General features: G+C 49.0%; 1 pseudogene; it reads left to right on the top strand.

Annotated features, from left to right (window-relative positions):
• Positions 1-10,772: 10,772 nt before the first annotated feature.
• On the top strand, positions 10,773-11,797 carry LOC148218844 (olfactory receptor 14J1-like; annotated as a pseudogene).
• Positions 11,798-18,696: the final 6,899 nt, after the last annotated feature.

The following is an 18,696-nucleotide window of genomic DNA, read 5'->3' as shown; positions in this document are numbered from 1 at the left end:
TCTAAGGCTCTTACCAGAGCTTGTATCTCGGCTTTCTGGGCTGAAGTTCCCGGGGTTAAAGCTCGAGCTTCTATTATTTGTGTCAAAGTCACTACTGCGTATCCCGCATACCTGGTTCCGTTTCCCACAAAGCTGGATCCATCTGTAAACAGTTCCCATTCCGGATTTTCCAAAGGCTCATCTTTCAGGTCCTTCCGGCTGGCATACACCTGTTCAATGATTTCTACGCAATCATGTGTCAATTCGCCTCCTTCTTCCTGGCTGCTGCTCCTAAGAAATTCTGCTGGATTAAGATGATTGGTTATTTTTAATTCAATGTCATCCTGTTCTCGGAGGAGTGCCTGATATTGTAACATGCGACTCGACGAGAGCCAATGCCCCCCTTTTTGTTCCAAAACTGCAATGACCATATGGGGAACAAATACTTCCATCCTTTTTCCCAAAGTCAATTTTCTGGCTTCTCGAATTAGGAGCACTGTTGCTGCCACAGCCCTAAGACAACTGGGCCATCCGGCACTTACAGAGTCTAGCTGCTTTGAGAAGTACCCCACCGGGCGCTTCCATGAGCCCAATTTTTGGGTGAGAACCCCTATTGCCAGTCTCTGTCTCTCATTTACGTATAGTTGAAAAGGTTTTGTGAGATCTGGCAATCCTAGTGCTGGGGCTTCCTTTAAAGCTTGTTTCAGACTCTGAAATGCCTTTTCTTGCGTTTGTCCCCACTGAAACACAGGGCTTTTGGCTGCTTCATACAAGGGTTTTGCTTTCAGTCCAAATTCCGGAATCCACAAGCGGCACCACCCTATCATGCCCAAAAAGGATCTTAACTCTTGTGGATTTCGTGGTGTGGGTATGGTGCAAATTGCTTGTACTTGATTGATTCCTAACTTTTGCACCCCTTGTGAAATTTCGCAGCCTAAGTAAATCACTTGGGTTCTTACCAGCTGAGCTTTTTCTCTCGATACTCGGTATCCAGCTTGTCCCAGCATATTAAGTAATTCAATGGTGAGTCTAAGGCAAACATCCTTTTCTGCGGAGGCTATAAAGATATCATCAACATATTGTAGGAGAACATATAAAAAAGGTGATTCTTTTACCTGAGTCATCTTCCATTCTTCTAACTCTCGAGCCAATTGATTTCCAAAAATAGTTGGTGAGTTTTTGAATCCTTGTGGTAGACGCATCCAGGTGAGCTGCTTCTTGCCTCCCGTGTCTGGGTTCTCCCACTCAAAGGCAAAGTATTTCCTACTTTCAAGTGCCAAGGGGATACAGAAAAATGCATCTTTCAAATCAATCACTGTGAACCACTTAAACTTTTCCGACACAGCTGTCAACAATGTATACGGATTAGCTACTACTGGGTGTATATCTTTAGTGATATTATTAATTGCTCTTAAATCTTGAACTAATCTATACTTACCATTTGGCTTTCTAACTGGGAATATCGGAGTATTGAATTCTGACTCACATTCCTGTAAAATTCCTAAGCTAAGAAATTGTTCAATCATAGGTGCTATTCCTATTCGTGCTTCCAATTTCAAAGGATATTGTTTTACCCTTACTGGGGAGGCTCCTTCTTTTAGTTCTATTACAACCGGTTGTGCCGCTTTTGATTTTCCAGGTACTCCTGTTTCCCATACCCATGGTACTACAGCTTGCTCTATTTCTTGTGGTATTTCTACTACTTCTACTTCTTTCACTACAAACAGCTTAGCAATATTCTCCTCGGGAAATTCCAATCTTACTCTACCTTTTTCAAATATTATCTTTGCTTCTAACATTGACAATAAATCCCTCCCAAATAGTGATTCTGGGCTATTTGGCATATATAAAAATCGATGGTCAAATTCCTTCCCCCCAAATTTTATATCTAATGGCCGCAAAAATGTTCGTTCCTAAACTTGTCCCGTAACTCCCACTACTTGAATAGTAGAATCACTCAAAGGTCCTATCTTAGTGTTGACAGCTGAAAATGATGCCCCAGTATCTACTCTAAATTCTAACGGTTCCCCATCTACTTCCATTATTACCTTTAAATCCTGGTCTAGTCAGCTCTGATTCTGGTAATTCCCCATCATAAAGGCCTGGGCGGCACCTTGTGGATTTCCCGGGAAAGCACCTGTATTATTCATCAGTCCCTGATTTCCATCCCCACTGGCTATAATTCCTCCCCCAAAACCCATTCCTTGGTTGAGAGGACACTCATTTTTCCAATGTCCTCTATTTTTACATAGAGCACATTGATCTATCCCCAGCTGCATTCTTCCTCTTCCCATATTCAATTGTCCCATGAGTCCTCCCGCCCCCATTGGCATTTCCCCCTTTGCTATTCCTCTTCCCCTTCCTCGTCCACGTCCACGGCTCCCTCCTCTCATATTATTTCCAGCCACTTGCTGTAACACCGCTAACATAGTAGCCTGTTGTTTCCTGGCCGTTTCTTTTTCCCTGTTATTATATACCTTCCACGCAACTTCCAATAGTTTATCTAAATTACGAGTATCTTCTCCCTCCAATTTTTGTAATTTCTTTCTAATATCTTCCTGGGACTGCCCCATAAAAATTAATGCTAGCTGTAATTTTCCCGATTCTCCCTCAACTTCTAAATTAGTGTATCTACGAGCTGTCTCCTTAAGCCGCTCTAAAAAGGTTGATGGAGACTCATTCTTTTCCTGTCTGACCAAATATAACTTAGACCAATTCAAAGTTTTTGGTATTCCATTCCGTATTCCTTCTGTTAACAAATCCTGATAAGCTTTAAGTCTCCGAGACCCGCCCGTCGAGTTGGGATCCCACTCCGGATCTTCCCTAGGCACTAAGTCATTTACTGTACCATCCGCAAGCCGCAACCTAATCATTTCCCGTGCTTTCTCTGTCATGGCTTTAAACACCATTTCCTTTTCAGTAGAATCCATTATTGTGTCTAACAGAACTTGTAAATCATTCCAATCTGGGTTCTGAGTCTTAATTACCATTTTTACCACCCGCGCAGTTCGTTCAGGATCCTCCCGATACGCCCCCGCTGATTGTTTCCAAATTAGCAAATCATTCGGAGAAAAGGGAACTTTCACTATGACCCGTTCCCCCTGCGGCCCGACTGCTTCACGCAGCGGAACCATTAAATGAGCACCTCCTTCTTTTTTCTTCCTTTCTACCTCCCACCGCCCTCTCCGAGTTCTTTCGCATAAGGGGGTTCGTGGTATATCTGTGGTTCTTATTTTTGTTTCTTGATCCTCCCTTTCTACCTCTAGCATACTTTCTCTACGTTCTTCCATCGGAGGGGCACTAGGGGCTATCAGCAAAGAAACATCCTCTTCGGGTTCCGAAAACTTAACTGAGCATTCCTTCTCTTTCTGCCACCCCTTACATCCTTCACAATTCAGGTTTAATGTTTTCAAAACCATGATCCCACACTCCTTTTGCCACTCTGGTTTATCTTTCAAATAATAAAAGAGGTCTAGATACGGTATTTCATCCCATTTTTCATTACTTTGCAGGAAATGCATCAAAGGTGTAATAATGTCAGGATTCAGTGTACCGTTCCTAGGCCATTGCATACCATCGGGTTCATATAAAGGCCATACATGATTACAAAAATCAATCAATTTCCTTTTACTTAATTCTTGACCAAAGTTCCCCGCATTCCAGTGTTGTAATAAACAGCCCAAAGGTGAATCGTCCAGGATTTCCATCCCGGAACTTGCTAGAGTTTTAAACGTTTTTAAAGGCATCATTACACTTTTTTTTTTTTTCTTTTTTTTTTCTTTTTTTTTTCTTTTTTTTTTTCTTTTTTTTCTTTTTCTTTTTTTCTTTTGTTTTTTTTTCTTTTTTTTTTCTTTTTTTTTCTTTTTTTTCTTTTCTTTTTTTTTCTTTTTTTTTTCTTTTTTTTCTTTTTTTTTTTTTTCACAATACACACCACACACAGCACGCACACCCTTTCCAATACACACCACACACAACACTCACACCCTTTACACTCACACCCTTTCCACAATTCTTGCCTTTCTCGTCTCTGCGAGTGGCAAGTGCTGAACCTGCGCAGTCACTGCTGCGTCTGACGGTCAGCGCCTAGGCTTTTCCACAACCTTAAAGACGTCTGTGACCCCCGTGCGGAAACGCCGTTCCGACCTAATCGGCAGGCCCCCCTTTCCCACAATAAAAGGAATAAAGCACCTTCGGGCTTACCTCCTGGTCGTCCGTCAGGCGCGGGGTCGGGCACGGGTTGATGTCCTCCCCAGAAATCACCTGGTGCCGGCGTGGAGTGGATCAGCCCACGAACCGCCCCTGCCGCCTCCGGAGTCCCATCTGGGTCGCCAGAAAACTGTTGCCCGATGCCCCAAACAGAACACAAACTAACAGAGTGTCAGTTTATGCGGTGCTTTATTCAGGGCCCGGGGAACCTGCGGACTAGCGTCCAAAGTCAGGATCCCACAGTTCCCTTTTTCGTCAAGTTTTTTATACCTTTTTACAAAGTAGTCCACGTGCAGAGGTACACATTCTTCAAGACAATACAGATACATAAATCTTGTAGATATCATTCCTAAAAGTTATAAATTTTGCATGCTTGTCTATTCAAAACTATAGGCTACCCCCCTTTAATTCCCCCTTGCATGTTTTTCCATCACCAGAACCCTTTATTTATTATTATACTTTAGCCTTATCCTGAAAGTTTCTAAATGTTCTATATGCTCCACTAAATTCTTTAATTATCTTTAATTATTGTTTCCATAGTCCCCAGCTCATTCCCAGGGCTGGTTCCCAGGGCCTGTCTGAGAACTGCAGTTTTCTAAGCCTTAGCATGACTACTACTATATCTACATTAGTCCTTTTTCTCATTATTTCGGTATCAAGAACAAGAGCAATTTGGGGTGCAGGTCACCTGAAACAGAGTTACTAGAAACCTGAGCATAAAGCAGGACTTCCACTCCATTCAAAATGTATTTTATTTAAAAACAAAAAGAGTGAATATCTTTTTTACCATTTATTCCTTTCCAGTTTATGGATTTATATCAGCAATCTCCAGCTATATTGATCCCCAGCACCTCCTAATGCAGTCTGAACAGATATGAAAATCAAGACCCTTTATGGCTGACAATCAATCACACTTTGTCCTTGCCCCTACCCCACCATTTCCCCCATCCAACTCCCAGGACTCAGAGCAGCCTTGTGCAAATCTGAACTTTCTCTCCATGCTTTGAAGCAAATATCAAATGGTTAAGAGCTTAGCTGAGGGATAGAAGCTGTACATATAATGATCACAGTAAAGGCATATAGAAAGTGGTTCCATGGTGTCCTGCACTGTCACATGAACCCTTAGCTCCATGGGGGCCCTGCAGTGTCACAAGGGTCTCCTTGGTTCAGGGGTACCTGTGGCAGGACGTCCACCCACCCCTACCACAGACAGTCGGTGCATAAAGAGATAACCCGGGCTGAGAGATCCAGCAAGGGATCATCTCTGGGGCCAAAAGGGCTCAGGCCTCAGCTCAGAATCAACATCTTAGTCTGGGGAGAAGATGTGGGAAGAGAGAAAAGAAATATTCTTGACTGAGAGACACTGTTTTACAAACTAAGAGATATACGAGTTATCACAGAAGCAGAAGCCACCACATGCACACCCTGAAGGTGTAAAGGGCTTCTTCTTGTAGTTTGCACACAGATTCCACGGTTACTTCCCTGGGGATTGAGGGAAAGGATCTGTATTTGAGACTCCACCAACAGTTGGATGGTAAGATACAATGAATCCTAAGTTATATTATATCTTTGCTAGCTGTAATATTAAGAGGTACCTTTAACCTTGTGCTGTATATACCTGCTAGAAGTCTCTTTTTGTCCTTATTTCTGTGTAGTATTAGTTTAAGTCTTACATCTGTTAATTTTCTGTCTATTAAATAAATAATTCATTCTATAATATACTGAATCAGCCTTTATTAAAGATATTGCAAATGAGAGTGAATTTTTGGGTGCTGACCACCTCAATAAAGACACTTCCTGCTGCCAGAGGGCTGGGCAAAGGGCAGGGACTTATCTAAACCCCCACAATTGCCCCTCATAACCATGCCACACAGTGCCACAATTGCCTCTTGGCCTGGCAAGCCAGTGTAGTGTCAGAATGGACTCCTCGGTTCCATGGGGCTGCAAAGTGTCACAATGGCCTCTTTGTTCAATGAGATCTGTTGTGTCACAGTAGTCTCCATGATTCCATAAGGCTCTGCAGTGTCTCAACAGACCATTGGTTCCATGAGACACCACCGTGTCACAGTGGCCGCTTCGTCCCATTGAGCTCCACAGTGTCACTAGGGTCCCCTTGGTTTCACAGGGCTCTGAAGTGTCACAATGGCCCTTTAGTTTAAAAATGCCTCAAACTTTTAAAATAGCCTCCATGCTTTCATGAGGTCCTGCTGTGTCACAATGGACCCTTGGTTCTGCAGTGTCAGAATGCCCCCTTGGTCCTTTGGAGCCTTACAGTGTCACTCTTGTGCCCTTGGTTCCATGAGTCCCTGCAGAGCCACAGTGGTCTTTAGGTTAGATGAGGCCTCAAAGTGTCATCATGGTCTCCATGGTTCCATGAGGCCCCACTGCTTCAAGATGGCCTCCTTGGTTCCATGATGCCCAGCAGTGTAAATAATGATCTCCTTGGTTCCATGGTGTCAGAATGGACCCTTCATCCCATGGAGCCCCACACTGACACTGTGGTCCCCGTGATTCCATGAGGCCCTGCTGTGCTAAAATGGCCCCTTGATTAAGCAAGGCCCCGCAGTGTCATAATGGACCTTTGGTTCCGTAAAGCCCCAGTGTGACACAATTGGGCCCTTGGTTCCGTAGGGGTGGCGCTGTCACAACGGCCCCTTTGTTTCATGGAGCACCACAGTATCAGAATGGTCCCCATGCTTCCACAGGGCCCCCAGTGTAACAACAGACCCTTTGTTCCATGAGACTCCACAGTGTCACAATGGACTCCTTGGTTCTGTCAGGCCCTGCTGTGTCACAATGGCCCCTTGGTTCCATGAGACCTTTCTCTGTCACAATGACCTTTTGGTTCCTGGCGTTTCTGTGGTGTCACAATGGTCTCCATGGATCTGCACTATCACAATGGACCATCAGTGCCATCCGGCCCTGCTGTGTCCAAATGGATTTTGGTTTCAAGCAGCCCCACAGGGTGAAAATGGCCCCTTGGTTCCATGGGATTCTGCTGTGTCACAATGGAGCCCATGTGCCATGAGATTCCACAGTGTCACAGTTGACTCCTTGGGTCCCTGAGGCCACAATGTTACCAAATCTCTGATATATAAGAATAAGACTCTTTGAAACTATTCTGGTGTTAAAAAGGGTATAATTTATTCAGGCCTGAGGTCCAGGAAAGGATAACACCTAACCTTATGTGGACATGTGATTCTAAAAGCGTGTGGCTTATCTTCAGTCACTACATGTGCATTACAATTTACCCATTTCCATAGAAGTCATGCCTATTTCCCAGTTATAGTCCGTGATTTTTCTATCACTGCAGCCTTGAGCCAGATGTCTTCTTCATTTCTTCCAACTGTCCAATCTGGGAAAGCAGCCCCACAAAGCCTTGTTTTTCTGCTGAAAGTTCATAAGCACATGAAGTTCACAGGAACATAGGCACAGTAAAATATGAATTAAATATTTTGGTGTCAAGCCCAAGGCTCTGTGTGTGCAGGCAGAGGCAGGCAGGAGGCAGAGCTGTCAGCAAAGGAAGGGGCCAGCGAGGTGGGGCAGCCGGGGGATGACGACAGCCTGCAGGGACAGAGGCGCAGGGCATGGACATCGTAGGACAGCCTGGGCTGCAGAGGCCACAGGGATGGGCAGCAGCTGAAAGGCCCTGACACAGCCAACTCCTGCAGCACTTGGGCCATGCAGGCTGGCCCTGGGCCTGAGGCCAGCAGGGGACAAGTGAGCCTTGCTGTGCTGGGGCCTCATTGCCTCCTTGTCCCTGCTCAGCAGCCTGGCAGGGGCCGCCCCATGGTGCTGCCCTTGGCATTGCACATGGCCAGAGCCCAGTGGCCCGGGAAGAGCCCTGAGCAATGAGGGAGGGACAGGATCTGCCTTGCCAGGGGCTGGGGCTCACCCCTTGGCCCTTTGCATTCCTGAAACACATCCAGGTGTACTCAGCACCAGAGACACCTTTCCCTTGTTTGTCCTCACCTGTCATCAGTGCCTCCAGTGTTCTGCTCTAACTGGAACCTGGGAACACGTTCTCAGTTGTGTCCCTCATTGGGACCCATTAAAACGTCAAGAAAGTTTGGAGTTTGAATCTAACTTGGAGTTCTTCAGAAGTTTTTTGAACACTCTCTCAGGGACTGAGTCTCATGCAAACAAGCACAAAGCCCTGAGAGGGTCATTAAAGTCTTTGTGCTGTCTCTGTGCTGATGAGCTGGACTGGGCTCCTGGCACAGAGGTAGCTCCTGGCAACCAAGAAGAACTTCAAAAAGACATTTCTCTTGATGAGCAGCTCCTCTCCCAGACCAGCAGGGCTGGGGCACTGCCTGCAGCCACCCCGGGCACAGCACAGAGGCACAGAGAGCTTCAATCCGTCAGGGCTGGGAAGATGCTCAGAAGTGCCTGGGGCAGAATCACTCCCAGCCCTTGACACAGGAAGCCTCTGGCTGCAGGACAATGCAGCTGCAGTTCCTGCAGTGATCTCCTAAAGCTGCAACATCCCAATGCCTGCAGACTCTCTGAGTACAACTCTCTGAGTATTTCTGGTGTAGGGGAGGTGAAATTCTCATGAAGTTCTGACATGTTGAGTGCTTCTGATAAATCATGGAATATTTCCAAAACAAGTATTTTGATAAAAATGAGGAAATTTCCTAAGACTCTGTATTCAGTTTCCTACTATTGGAGAATGGCAGGGATAGGGGGTATAAGTATTAAAGGTATTCTAAATTTTGACAAATGCCTCAAACATTGTTATATTTAGTGATCAATAGGTTCACAGGAGATTCATGATGTGCTCCCAGCCTCTCTGCTCATGCACAGCACCAGCATCCCCTTTGCTGGACCCATCAGGCTCAGTCTGACCTGTCCTTTCTCTAAGCTGCAAACAGAACCTGCCCCCAGCCAGTGTCCTGCAAACAGGTAGGGTTCTGTAGGGCCAAGGAGAGTGCACAGATTTGGGGTCTGTGAGTGCTGATGTTGGAGTCAATAAGTCAGGAGTCTCTCTGATTTCTTCAGAGAGAAATCAGAGTTCAGGGATTGAATTAAAGTCTTTGAATGGAATGAGTAAGTGAATAGTTGGAGTGAATAAGTAAGTAAGTAAATGGAATAAGTTTTAAGTGCTTTTAGTGAGTAAAAGGTCTTAGATGCCTGAGAAGTAGTACATGTTCTAGTGAAGGTTGAAAAACATACTAGTGTTTCCTTCGAGGCTCCAAGAACCGGGTTTCAGAAGAATATTGCTTACATTTTTTAGTTAGAACAAGATAGGCCATGAACGTAGTCTATACATAGTCTGGTGTGCGAAGAAACTAGAATTCTAATAAGTTAAAAAGTAGTAGTCCGAGTTTATGTCTTAACTACTTGGAAAGTTTCTATGAAAGAAAATGCATCAAGGAGAGCTGGTGCTCTTTGCCATGGCTTTATGCCATGTGCATTTTGCCATTGCATTTTGCCACTGCAGTTTTGCCATTGCTTTATGCCATTGCTTTGCTTTACTTTGTTTTTGCTTTTGAGACTAATGTGCTTCTACAATAAATAATTTTACAGAAAGTATTAGCTGCCTTGCTTTTTACACAAAAGGAGAATAAGCCTGACAGTGTGGGTGCACAAGAGGCACCCGGAGGTTTTCCTAAACCTCACATGCTGGAAGGGAGAGATTAGGCACAGGGAAACACCTGCAGGAGAAAAATCCCCAGGACACAGAAAGTGTATCAGGCAATGAGAGAAAACAAACCCAGAAATGTTGTGGCACGGAGAGTTCAGAGATCTCCATAGGATCCCCTGCAGTGCAGCCCCTCCCTCTGAACAAGCCCCCTCCCTCCTGTCCCCCAGCCAAGCCTCTGCCCTCAGGGCCGGGGGTCCAAGTTGTGGAGCCCCTCCTGTGCAGGCAGAGCTGCAGCAGAGCCGTGGGGCAGCTCTGCAGCCCCGGGCCCAGTTCCCTCTGCAGAGCACAGGGCTGGGAGCAGCTGCCCGGCACTGGGGACTCTGGGAGGGGGCACAGCTGGCTCAGGGTGACGCTGTCCCCAGTGCCCGGCTGTGAGCAATGCTGTCAGTGCAGCCAGGGAAGGAGCTGGATCTGCCTTACTCCAGTGCCATCATTGGGACACTTGGAAGTGTCTCTGAGATTTCAGCCCAAGCTGGGAGCTTCAATCCAGGATGCAAAGCTGTCATAGAGCATCTTTGTGTTATCTGAAAACCCACGGGGAAAGGCAGAAGTGTTCTGACAGTGAAAATTCTGTTAGGGTGGTGAAATGAGCAATGTGAGTCCTTTGATACAAAAATGGTGCTGGGCTGAGGTGGATACATTGCTCTCAGCAATATCTGCTGATCTTTAAGCAAAACAGGGCAGTGTGAACATCCTCCATTTGAGAAATATGAAAGCCCAAAGAAACTCTGAACAGAATGAAATGACAGATTATTTTCCCTCAGTCTCCACTGATCATCTTGCCTCAGGGAACTCATTCTGTTCTACCAGAGGGCAGCAAAAATGCTGAGGGTTTCTGATATCCAAGAATACCAGGAGAGACGTGGGGGGAGTTTAAAATACAAAACCTCAGAACTCTGAATCACCAAAGTGTATCTGTGTGTGTTCCAGGGGAGGGTGTATGGGATATGGCTTTGATTTTGGTACAGCCATCTCCTCTAACTCCTCAATAACATTTTCTCCATGAACAGGTCCCCATGTCCAGAGAAACCAAATGTCCAACAACAGCTCCATCAGCCACTTCCTCCTGCTGCCATTGGCAGACACGCGGCAGCTGCAGCTCCTGCACTTCTGCCTCTTCCTGGCCATCTCCCTGGCTGCCCTCCTGGCCAACGGCCTCATCATCAGCGCCGTAGCCTGCGGCCACCACCTGCACACCCCCATGTTCTTCTTCCTGCTCAACCTGGCCCTCACTGACCTGGGCTGCATCTGCACCACTGTCCCCAAAGCCATGCACAATTCCCTCTGGAACACCAGACACATCTCCTACTCAGGGTGTGCTGCTCAGGTCTTTTTCTTTGTGTTCTTCCTTGGATCAGAGCTTGCCCTGCTGACCATCATGAGCTACGACCGCTACGTGTCCATCTGCAAACCCCTGCACTACGGGACCCTCCTGGGCAGCAGAGCTTGTGCCCACATGGCAGCAGCTGCCTGGGCCAGTGCCTTTCTCAATGCTATGCTGCACACAGCCAGTACATTTTCCCTGCCCCTGTGCCATGGAAATGCCCTGGGCCAGTTCTTCTGTGAAATCCCACACATCCTCAAGCTCTCCTGCTCCAAATCCTATCTTAGGGAAATTGGGATCATTGCTGTTAGTGCCTGTTTAGGACTTGTATGTTTTGTGTTCATTTTTTTCTCCTATGTGCAGATCTTCAGGGCTGTGCTGAGGATCCCCTCTCAGCAGGGACGGTACAAAGCCTTTTCCACCTGCCTCCCTCACCTGGCTGTGGTCTCACTGTTTATCAGCACTGGAACATTTGCCTACATGAAGCCCCCCTCCATCTCCTCCACATCCCTGGATTTGTCACTGTCAGTTCTGTACTCAGTGGTGCCTCCAGCCCTGAACCCTCTCATCTACAGCCTGAGGAATCAGGAGCTCAAGGCTGCAGTGTGGAGACTCATGACTGGATGATATTGGAAACATTAAACTGCTGGCCAGTTTCTGCAAATCACTTGTAATAAAAGTCATCTTTGTTACTTCTTGATGGTGTGGTTGTGGGGTTATTTTTCTTTTGATTCAATTTGATCATAGTGTCCTCAAGAAAACCAATTGTTTGTTCCCTTTCTAATTTTAATTCTCTCCAACTTTTCTGTGGCCACAGACTGCACCATAAAGGAGATGTGCTCTTGGTGGTTTAAATTAAATAAAGGATCTCCCAGCAAAGACTTATCCAGAGAAGCCCCTTTTGTTCCCTTCTCTGGAGCTGCAGCAGCAATGTCTGTGTGCAGAGCTGGGGGCAGATCAGTGCTGGCACAGCAGCTGTGCCCAGCAGCAGCAGCAGCACTTGGTGTTGCCAGTGCTGCTCCCGTGCCACTGCCCCGCTGCCCTCCTGGCCCTCGTGTTGCTGCAGGGCCTGAGTGCTCTCGGGGCCGGGCACAGCCCTGGGGGTGGCAGTGCCGGGGCTGCAGCAGGGACAGGCCATGGGCACTGCTGGGGCAGCGCTGACGCCTCAGGGCAGGGCCTGGGGGCTCCAGGCTCCTTGGCCAGGGTCTCTCCACAACACTTAGCCAGAACAATGCTGAGCACAGAAAAGCCCCGGGAGCAGCCCCAGGCTGGCCGTGGGCAGGCTGGGGGCAAACAGCATGGCTGGTGCTCTGCAAGGTCCCTGCAAGGGGGACACCCTGGCAAGGAGCAGCAGAGCAGGGGCTGATCCATCCCTACTGTGCTGGACACCCCAGGGCAGCGTCCCAGAGCGTCCTCATGCACCTGCCAACAACATCCCCCCTCTGCAGCCCTGGCCTCTCCCCCAGCTCACACAGGAGCCGCACCCTTGCAGGCACACACACGGCAGCACTGGCTCAGGAGCCCCTGTTTGCATTGCACACAGCAGGCTCAGCACCCCCATGGTGCTGCTGTGGGGACATGGAGCTGAGGGAGCACAAATGCCATCAGCCCCTGGGGCCAGCAAGGGCTGGGGGACGGCAGGGAAACCACTCAGCTTTGTCGTGGCCTCTGAAGTCAGCCAGAAAGTTTGTTCCCATCAGCTGTGAGTTTCCTGTCCCATTGCAGATGTTGCTCAGAGCCAGGGCTGCCTGGCAGCCACCCCCAAACTGCCCTGAACACTTGCTTTTCTTCACCTTTGCTTTCTTTCATCTTTCCTTCACTAGATTTCTTCCTCCTGCTCATCCCTGTCCCCTCCCTTGAAAACAGCCCATCCTTGTTTCCCCTTGCCCTTCTGGCCCTACTCCTTATTTCGGTTTCTGAGCTGGCACCATGGGAACATCCCTTGGGGAGCAGGATCATCCTCCAAGTGCTTCAGGAATTGTCTGCAGGGTCCTGCAGTGCCTCGTGCTGTTCCCTTGCCAGAGGCACCACAGGCCAGGGGGGCACATCTGGGCTGCTGTGTCTGGGTGTGGGGCTCCCTGTTGTGGGCAATGAGGAGGGGCTGGAGAGGCTCTGCAGGACTGACAGGATGGGCTTTGGGGCTGTGTGGAGAGCTGAGGGACCTGGGCTGCTGGACCTTGTGAAGAGGAGGCCCAGGGCTCATCCTGCAACTGCTCCAAGGGTGGTTTCAGAGAATCACGGAATCAGCCAGGCTGGAAAAGATCTTGAAATAATAAAGTCCAATCTGTGCCCTGACACCACCTTCTCTCCCTGAGCCTCCTCTTCTCCAGGATAAACATCCCCAGCTCCCTCAGCCACTCCTCACAGGACTTGTGTTCCACACCCCTCACCAGCCTTGGTGCCCTTCTCTGGACACGCTCCAGCCCCTCCATGTCCTTCCTAAATTCGGGACCCAGAACTGGACACAGCACTCGAGGTGCTGCCCAAGCAGTGCTGAGCACAGGGGAAGAATCACTGCCCTGCTCCTGCTGGCCACACCATTCCTGATCCAGGCCAGCTGCCATTGGCCTTCTAGGCCACCTGGGCACACTGCTGGCTCATGTCCAGCCTGCTGTCCATCAGTGCCCCCAGGTCCCTTTCTGCCTGGCTGCTGTCCAGTCACTCTGTCCCCAGCCTGGAGCACTGCAGGGGTGGTCGTGGCCAAAGTGCAGGATCCAGCACTTGGTCTTTATAAACCTCACCTTGTTGGATTTGGGCCCTGGACCCAGCCTGTCCAGGTCCCTCTGCAGAGCCCTCCTACCCTCCAGCACATCCACACTCACACCCAGCTTGCTGCCATCTGCACATTTGCTGATGCTGCACTCAGTGCCCTCATCCAGATCATCAATGCAGATATTGAAATCCACGCTGGCTGGCTCTGATCCCTCAGCCATCCTGTAGGTGCCCTGTGATGGCACTCAAGGTGATCTGTTCCATCACCTCACCAGGCACCCAGGTCAGGCTGACAGGCCTGCAGTTCCCCACATCCTCCTTCCAGCCCTTCTTGGCGATGGGCTCACATTGGCACCTCCAGTCCTCTGGCACCTCCCTGCTGAGCCAGCACTGATGAGAAATGATGGAGAGCAGCTTGGGGAGCTCATCCAGCAGCTCCCTCATCCCCCTAGGATGGATCCCATCTGGTCCCAGAGACACCTGTGAGCATCTGAGTGGCTCAGCAGGTCCCCAGCTGCTTCCTCCTGGATTACAGGGGTCTGTTCTGCTCCCTGTCTCCATCTCCCAGCTCAGGAGAACACTTGTCCTGAGGTCAACCTGTCTTAGTGTTGAAAACTCGGGCAAAGTCCTGATGTACCTCAAACCTTTCCTCATTTTTAGTTACTACATTCACCCCCATATCCAATAAAAGATGAGGTTCTCCTTGTCCCTGCTATTATTATTAATATATTTATAAAAATATTTTTCTTTTTTTTTTTTCACAGATGTTGCCAGGTTAAGTTATAATTAAACGTTCAGCTCTCTCATTTTCTTTCTGCATGACCGAACAACATCCTTAAACACTTCCTGAGTTGTCTTCCCCTCTCTCCAAAGTTGATGTACCTTCTTTTTTCCCTGACTACATGGAAACCTAGCCAGGCCAGTCTTTTTCCTTGCTAGCTCACTTTCTGGGGCATAGGGACAGGCTGCTCTTGGTCCTTCAACATTTATATCTTGAAATGTTTCCATCTTGCCTGGATCTCTTTGTTTTAAAAGGCTATTTCCCTTAAAAAAATCAGCACCTCATTCTGTTATCCCCAAATCTGAATCCTGAATAGGCCAAAGTTTGCTCTCTCTACATCCAGTGTAGAGGTTTTATTGCTGTCCCATCCTCTTTCACACAAAATTTAAAAGCTGCATTATTTCATCGTCATTGTTGCTCAAACAGCCTCTGACCACCACATCTCCCACCAGCCCTTCTCTCTTTGTGGACACCAGGACACAGAGCATTCCTTGGGAGTGGGAAGGAAACCTCCCCAAAGTGCAGCCTGGAAGGTGCAGCCTGGAAGGTTCAGCCTGGAGGTGAGGAAACACAAAAGTCCCTCCCAGGGCAGAATGTTGGTGCCCGAGGTGTCCCAGCGTGAGGCTGGGCCATGCCATGGCTCTGTGTGCCAGGAGCCGGCAGCGCTGGGTGCAGGGAGCCCAGGGAGGGCACAGCAATGCTGGGCTGAGAAATGCTGGGGGGGACAGCGAGATGGGCGTGTGCAGCCGGCCAGGGCACAGGAGCAGCACGCACAGGGGGCACAGCCTGCAGGAGAGATGGCCAAGGGCTGGGCAGGGCTGGCAGGGCCAGAGGCACCCAGGCCTTTGTGCCCTGGGCTCGGGCAGGGCCTCTGCAGCCCCACAGAAGGAACTTTCCTGGCAGGGGCTGCACTTTGCTTCTGCCTCGGCCCTCCCTCAGGAGGCTGGCAGGGCTTGCAGCTTGATGACATTTGTCCTTGCTGCCCCTGCCATCCCACTGCCCCAGCAACAGCCCCGAGCCCCCCGTGAGGGACAGGCCCTGCTGGGCCAGGCCTGGGCTCAGGCCTTGGCCTTTCTGCTTCCTCCAGCCAGCCCAGGCCTTGCTCAGCATTGCAGTTCCCTGCTCACAGCCTCGGGCTCCTGCAATCCTGCCCTCAAGGATCTGCTCTCACCACTCCCTGGGGAGCCTTTGGCACTCCCTGCCCTCAGTGGGGCCACTGATGCTCCAAGGGACTTGGAGTTTTGCTTCTGACTCCTTGAGCAGCTTCTTCAACCTTCTCTCAGTGCCTGGGGGTCCTGGACTCAGCCCCAATCCATTGTGGGGATCATAAAAATACACAAAGTCCTCAGGAGCACCTTGTCTTCTTCCAGTTGTCTTCAAGTTATCAGGGGTTGTGCAGCTGCTTGGAGTCCGTTTGGAGTTTTGTTAAGGTGGAAGGATTTCAAAGTGCACCTTGTAACTTTTTTTTCTTTAATAAAGTGAATATTTTTTTAATTTTTAATTTCAGAAAAGAGAGGATAGAAACATTCCCCAGGTGATGTTGATGCTGGATGTTTCCTTAAGAGGTCTGGGCACAGGGAAGAATGAGTCCCTTTTTGGCTGCCCCTGTTTGGACAACCTGCTCCTCATCCCCAGCCTCACCATGTCTGACATTGCCCACCTGGGACTGACATCCCTGTGCCCTGCAGCAGAACCTTGTCCCCTGAGCTCTGCAGCTGGGTGTCCCAGCCCATTGCACCATGTCCCACCTGCTCTCCTCAGGGCTCTGCCTGCACACAGGCCCAGGAGAAATTTTCCTGTTTGTGAGGAAAGAATGGAAAAGCCTGAGCAGGTTTCCTGAACAACAAACCCCACTGAGGAACCACATGCTCAGTGCAGGCTGTCTGGAATGATGTCACCTTCCTACGAGGGACAGTGTGACCAGCAATGATCTCTGTAAGCAGAATTCTGAGTCTTTCAGCTGAATTCACTGTCCCTGTCCTTTCCCTGGGTCTTTGGTGTAGATGGAAGCTGCTGGTGCCACCCTCACCTTTAATCTCACTTTTGAATGCAGACAGATGTTCCCAGGTGTGTTAGGCAGGATTTGCTCAATATTTATGTAAAACCTTTGTGTTCTGTTGGAGCGAAGGGGCCATTTTGACACTGAGGAGGTGACATGGAAGCAAGGAGTCAGTTGTGACACTGGGGTCCCATGGAACCAGGGGCCATTTTTGTTCTGCAGAGCCAACACAGCTGCTGGACCTTTCCTGATTTCAGGAATCAGGACTTGACACCAAAATTGTAGAGAGTGTTTCATTGCCAGCTGGGACACCTGGGGGGATATTTCCTCCAAACCACGTGTACCTGGTCAAGACAGGTTCCAGGTATAAATACACATTGATCCCACAAGCCCACACCTCCCTGCCCACCCATCTCCACCTTCTCTCCCTTTGTATTATAATTAGCTGCCACCCCTCTGGGTGGTTGTGTTTGGTGGTTTTTGGGATGAAGGCTGTATGTCTTCCTCAGTAATCACTGTTTGAGCTCTGCTTTTGGGCAGGTGCAGTGGAGGTTTGGCTCTCCCTCAGGTCAGCTTGTCCCACTCAAAACCACCCGTCTGGTCCTGGCGGGATTCTGGAGCCACAGGTTTCTGCTTTGTTGGGTTTGTACAATAGCCAGGTCTTGCTTTGCTGAGTTTTTGCAATATATGTTATCTTAAAGCTTTTTCCTGGCAAATAATTTTTATATGATTTGTTACAAAGCATTTCTGCCATGTGTTCAATTTCTCCTCTACCTGCTTAAACACATCATAGACTTCTAAGGTGCTGAATTTTCAAAACCATTTATGTTCCCCATCTCACTAGATCGCACTGGGAGCCTCTAGACCACACTGGGAGCAGGTTTGGGTGCATCAACCCTTACTGGTTTATACTGGGAGCTGCTGCTACAGGTCTCCGGGGCTCAGGAGTGGCTCCCAGTGCTTAGTGGTTTCTACTGGTGCCCTCTCAGTCTGTGCCTAGGAACACCAGTGGGTGCTGGCGGGCAGGCAGGACCCTGAGGCCAAGCTATCCTTTGCTGGGGCACTGCTGAGCTGCGACTTCTCCAACTTCTCAGCCTGGCACCACTGCCTGCAGCTGCCAGGGACTCCAGAACGGGCGAGGCTGGGGCACTGCCCCACGAAAGGCTCTAGGAATGTGAGCAATTCCCCAGAAAAATTCCTACAATTTCACAGGATCCCCAAAATTTTCCAGCCCCTCCCTCACCTAAAGTGGGAGGTGATGTGTCCTGTTGAGTTGAATGAGTAGAACTGGTGTCTCTAAATCCCCTTTGACTTTAATGGGTACACCTGAACTCTGGTACACTTGAGTATTCAGATATTGGGGTGTTCCCTACTGCCCCCTACAGATTTTGGGGTGCCCCCTTTGCCCCCTCCCAGAGCTAGAGCTGGTGCAGAACACTGTCTTCAGCAACCCCACGGATCAAAGCACCTGGGTGTACCTGCACTGCATCCTCTCCTGAGGTAACTCAGGGCTCCCTCCCACCCTTGAGGCCCTCACCTGGAGTTTTGGGGTACTCCCTGAATGTTGGGGTGCCCCCCAACAGCCCCTCGGTTGCCAAGACTCATCTGTGTCCACATCGACTGGGAGGACAGTGGCCATCATCTTCTCCTGGCCCATCCAGGTGTGTCGGGACACTTGGGTGCCCCAAAATAACCTGGAGATCCCCCAGAATTATCTGTGTACACCTGTGTACTCCCCCAAATCACCTGGATCTCCCCAAAAATCAATTTGGTACACCTGGGTATCCCAAAAAATCACCTCAGTGGACTTGAGTACTCCTGAAAATGAGCTGGATTGCCCCAAAAATCACCTGGATACACCTGGGTATCCCTTGAACACCTAAATCATCCAAAACCCCTAAGGACTCCTAAAACTGGTGTCCCAAAAATCTTCATTGCATTGACTGGGTGGACCTGGCGTCCCTGAATCCCCATTGACTTCAATGGGTAAACCCAATGTCTGAAAATTTTTGCTACCCAAAATCCCAACTTTGGACTCGGAATTCCAG

This window comes from Sturnus vulgaris, unplaced genomic scaffold (genome assembly GCF_052056855.1).
Source record: "Sturnus vulgaris isolate bStuVul1 unplaced genomic scaffold, bStuVul1.hap1 Scaffold_157, whole genome shotgun sequence".
NCBI lineage: Eukaryota > Metazoa > Chordata > Aves > Passeriformes > Sturnidae > Sturnus > Sturnus vulgaris.
This window is presented reverse-complemented; position numbering and strand designations above follow the sequence as displayed.